Source organism: Canis lupus, chromosome 19, assembly GCF_011100685.1.
Source record: "Canis lupus familiaris isolate Mischka breed German Shepherd chromosome 19, alternate assembly UU_Cfam_GSD_1.0, whole genome shotgun sequence".
Lineage (NCBI taxonomy): Eukaryota > Metazoa > Chordata > Mammalia > Carnivora > Canidae > Canis > Canis lupus.
Window position 1 is genome coordinate 48,127,584 of NC_049240.1, and position 5,000 is coordinate 48,132,583.

At 47.0% G+C, this 5,000-nt stretch overlaps 1 protein-coding gene and 1 long non-coding RNA gene across 6 annotated transcripts in view; one reads left to right on the top strand and one right to left on the bottom strand.

Moving 5' to 3' along the window:
- Positions 1-5,000, bottom strand: part of ZEB2 (zinc finger E-box binding homeobox 2) — a 138,089-nt gene that overhangs the window by 63,240 nt on the left and 69,849 nt on the right. The window lies entirely within an intron of this gene.
- LOC102156269 lies at positions 1,239-3,648 on the top strand. Of its 2 annotated transcripts, none has more exons than XR_005374285.1 (3): positions 1,239-1,509; positions 2,258-2,367; positions 2,485-3,648. It is a non-coding gene; the product is annotated as an uncharacterized LOC102156269 (long non-coding RNA). The 2 variants fall into 2 exon arrangements; XR_005374284.1 differs by having other exon boundaries at positions 2,779-3,648.

A 5,000-nucleotide genomic window follows, 5' to 3' on the forward strand; every position in this document is an offset into this window, starting at 1 on the left:
GCACACCTGAACACCTGAACACCCGACCACACCCGCAGGGGGTGGCAACAGAACTGCACGTGTTCACATGACCTTCTCAGGGGACTCAGGCTCCCGCTCCTTTTGTTTTCCCGGAGAGGCCTAGGTCAGGTCCGGGTGAAGGATACTGAAGGTTCCTTCCTTCCTCTCTGTATCCCCCCTTCACCTTCTCCCCTACCTAGTAAGTAAGCAGTTGACCTGCTTAGTTAACGCAGAAAAGATACACCTTTCATTTTCAGGACTCTGTTTGGGCAGAAAAACACGTTACATGTATATCTCATCTTCGGCAAAGCTCTGGATCTTTAGATCAATATTTATCCAGTGTCCGGTGGGTGCTCTCTACTATGGGTATTCTGGGATCCCCGGGTACTCTGACCATCGTTAATCAATTTACTCTCATTTCTTTTCTTCTCTCAAACACTTCCACATCTGAGTTTGTTTGATGACTCATAAGGGCACCATACCAAAGATTAAGGATTAAGTTTAATAACTGTAAATTTCAGAGAACTGATTTCAAAGTGTGATAAAAGTTGAAGCACTTTGGTGTTTACAAGTTATCATACTTCTCTAAATGTCACCTCCTAAGTTCTTCCAATCCCCTGTTCTGTTTTACATGCGAGCATTTCTCTGGCTGCTGAGCATCTGGTCAGTAATCGCCTTAACCTTACAAAGAAGTGAGCTCCGAGTGCTCGGGCTCCCCTGCTCTCGGCAATGCTAACAGTGGAAATATGACTGGGATCATTGACAAGTCACTTATGAGAAAGGAGAGAAACTCTACATAATTGGCTCTGACCCGCTTGCCCACGAAATAGAGTACGATACGTATTACCTATGCATTCTTCCTTTGATCACTGGTTTTGGTTTATGGCCATCACACATGCTCTTTATTTTTTACGATTATCCCTTCCATGTCTCTGCATTACTTCCATCTTGTTTATTCTTTATAATAGCATACTTTTGACCAGACAAGAGCACATGTTTTTCTGCGACCCTCTAAATCCTTCTCCTCATCTATGTTAAATGAAAGATAAGCTAATGAGCCATAAAGAAAAAAAAAAAAAAAGAATGCATCAGCCCCCTTGGACATGCTGAGGCCATCCTATCCCTTGAAGCACGGTGACCCTTACCTAGGAGCTGAGTAAGGGATTCCAGGTTTACGTGCCGTGCCCTTTGGACAGGCCCATTTGGCCTCCCTAATGGGCCAATTCCAAAAAGGAAGTGAAAAGAGAGGAAACAGCCTTGTACTAGAATCTAGAAAGGCCCAGCACTGCGAGCGCTCCTATCTCTCATACATTTTATGTTTCCGCAGGCTCTGGGGTCAGACTGCTTAAATGTGAATTCTAACTTACTTGTGACTCTGGGCTAGATGTTTAACCTGCCTCAGTGTCCTCCTCTGTCGAATGGGAGGGTAATGACAGGATCTCTCTCCATGGGCAGCCGTGAAGATTTAGATGAATCCAAACATGCGCAGCATCTAGAGCTTGGCACATGGTAAGCACTTAATCACTGCTGGGTGGTATTATTATTAGCGTCATTGCTATTGTTTGCTAAGTCCAGGGGCAGTTTTAGGTGAGGGTGGCTTCTGTATATTTGTCTCGCGCAATAAATAATGTTGTGATCCGATCCTGTAATAATTTACAGTAGTCCTGCTGAACCAGGAAGATTTTATCCTTTCTCTGAATCTAAGTTTGGCAAGGGGTCACGGAGGGCATTGAAAGGTCGTAACACTTAAGCACCAAGCAAAAAAAAAAAAAAAAAAAAAATTAGGTGTTTGGAGATCCCCGCTGTGGGAGCGGGGCATCCCAGACACCAAACGAGGGGCAGGGCTGCCGTCCTCTAGGATGGACAGTACAATTCCGTTTTGCAGAAGCAGCAGCTAAAAGTTCAAGACGATAAGGGACTTACTGAAAGTTCGTGCAGCTAAGTGGTGAAATTGAGTTTTCCATTTTTCATCTGTCTGACCTCAAAAATGCAACATCTCTCTGAACGCTGCATCACACTTTCCGAAACCTTGCACGCAAGGTACATGCTAAAGAGAGATTTTATGGTTTTTGACATTTATGTTGCACACATTCAAAAGAGATAAAAATAGACTCCATGCTGCTGATATAATTACTAGAGGCTATAAAAGCCATGCAAAAATCTGGAGACGGGGTGTGGGAATAGTCGGGGGAAGAACATAAACAAGGGAGCAGTGACACAAACTAGGACAACATACTGTCCTCAATCCCTTCACTAGCTCCCCAGGTCCTGGGCGAGTCCTACCACGGAAGACCAAGAACTTGGAAGCCTCCCCATCCGCAGGCAGGGGCACTGCCAGCAAGCCACAGGTGGGCACCGCATGAGCAGGTGAGAAATGCGACTGGAAAGGGGAGGCTGAGGATTCGGTGCCCCTAAAAGAGCCCATCAATCCTAATTATCCCACCTGCGCGCTGCTTGCACCCTACTTGGGTTTTTATTTTTCAGTCCGGCGGGTTAGGAGAGTTTTAGACACACGAGGGTCCGAGCCTCGGGAACCTGGAGGAGAAAGGTCAAGCAGCATCAGGAAGGGAGGCCTGCGCTCGGGTCCAGGTGGCCTCGGTGCCCGGGGAGGGGGGCCCGGGCCGGGCTGCGTCCCTGCATCCCATCGGAACCGGAGTGGCACCTTGCAGGGCGGTGGCCTGCACAGACACCCAGGACACAGGGACAGGGAGCCCCGTTCGAGAAGATGCCCTGCTTATTCCCTCCCGGCTCCCTGCTCACGGCCTTTCACCTTTTCAGGACGCAAGCTGAGAGCCATCCTAGCCTGGCGTCCCAAGTGACACGCTGCCCGCAGTCGCAGCAAGGCCCTTGCACTCCTGCAACCCCGCTCGGGCCTCACCCGCAGGCATGGTGACAAAGCCCACCGAGCCCCCAGAGGACGTACATCTGGAGAGCCCAGCTCTGCAGAGGGCCCGAGGGGCCTGGGGGGGCCCAGTCGGCTGCTCAGCTCACCATCCGGGGTCCCCGGGGAGCCCGATGCGCGGGGACCTGCTCCTCCCTCTCCCTCTGGCCTTCTCTCCACTCATGCTCTAGGTCTCTGTCTCCCTCTCTCAAATAAATAAATAAAATCTTAAAAAAAAAAAAAAAAAAAAGCCCAGACAGCTGCTGGTCCCACTCATAGAGGCTACAACTCAGACCCCACTGGATTTAGTGGCAGGTGCAGTCTGGCCTTGAGAAGCTGGATCTTGCCCCCCGGATGGGAACAAAGGTGGATGCCTTGACACGGGGCTGCCGGCTGCCTCCAGAGCTGGCCTTGCTGCTGACCACTCATGTGGTCACCATGTCCTTCAGCCTCCAGTGGCCGTGAAGCCGAACTCATCATTCTTGGGGAAAAGGACACAGACCGGGTTGAAACGAACCGCTAAAGGTTACAAACTGACTCACGTGAGGATTAAAACCCAAAGCCCATGATGGGTCCCGTCGAGGAAGCACTCGACAGCGTTCAGACTCTGAACATTGTCAGACTTCTGCAGTGCTTTTAAGGAAAGGGCAAGTGACTTTGGCATTTTGGACACAGAGCCTTTCTGATGTAACAGACCTGAGTATCACGCTATGTTATATTGATCGCAGTGACTCCAAAGGGAACTATATACTCATTTTACTTTGAAATCCTTAAGAAGTATGTGGGTAATAATTACATCTCCCTTATAGCAGGTGTGAGTCTGGTGCAGTTATTTATTTATTTATTTTATTTATTTATTTATTTATTTTTTGAGTTAGCTCTCCCCCTAGGTAGTGTTCCTGGGTCTCTGGAGTGGATGAGTGGCTTAGAAACTGGGAGTGGGGAGTCATGGAAAGGAAGAGATGGGGAAAACGCACAGGGAAGAAGGACATGCAAAATAAAACACATTTAAATTTGTTACTACGCATGAGATCATATTTCTGGCACTTTGCAGAGGTCCTATGGAAGCTGTTAGTTCCAATATAGAAATACTAGAGTGAGTAAATTGGTGTTAAATTTAAATTTACTTAGGAAGTAATAGTCTATCTCCATTCCTTATAAGACTCTCTCAGGTAAATTGGGAAAAGAGACATCCATGGGAAGAAAGATTTTTCTAGTATTTAATCCACTGTTTCCCAGTATAAATGCAATTTGTGTTTAGGAAAATAAACATCCAGAAGGAAACCGCACATTTTATTGGCTTAGTGTCTCTTATGTTGGTAATTTAGAGGTGGTGTTGAACTTTGTTAAGAGAAAATAGTATTTAGCGTTCTCAAACAGGTGTAGAAATTACTTAAAGGTATACCAAGCTGAAACTTGGAAATGTCGCTACGTCCGTAGATCAATATTTACATTTTAAAACTTGGAAATCCGAAAGGATAAGCATCTTGAATCCTATAACTTCCTTTTTTCCATGATGCATTTTGGAAGTCAGCAATACTCTGACCTCCTGCTGTGGCTCGGACAGTGACACCTGGAAACCTCTGTTATTTATTGGGAGGAAGTTTATAACCAAGCGAGGCTTCTTTTGATTCAGAAAGTTGTTCTCTTTCTGCAGAAACTTCTACCTCTTGGGTTTTCTACTTGCACGGGCACACGAGCATGTGCGCGTGTCACAGAGCATGGCTACGTGGGCACGGACCCTGTTTTGCAAGGTCTGGGCCACTCACGTCAATGGCTCTGTCCAAGTCCTAAATACAACCAGTGTTTCCCAAATACTACAATTCCCACGTGTTTGATAATCTGCAGGAAAGATGAAAACGCTGCATCTCACAAAGGTCAGTGGTGAAATACGGGGGACCGTAAACCTGTCCCCTGACATATCTGGGGTCCGAAGCCACGTTTTTCAGGGACTTCAACTCCCTTGCACCGCACCTTCCTTGATGCAAAGAAAGCCTCCGCAGACTCTATAATAAAGTCTGCATTTAGTCACATGCGGAGATTTCTGTACCGCGTACTACTTCTGGGCTTGTGTTTTCTTGCGAAAAAACGGGTAACGAGCTAGGAAATATGTTTTTCT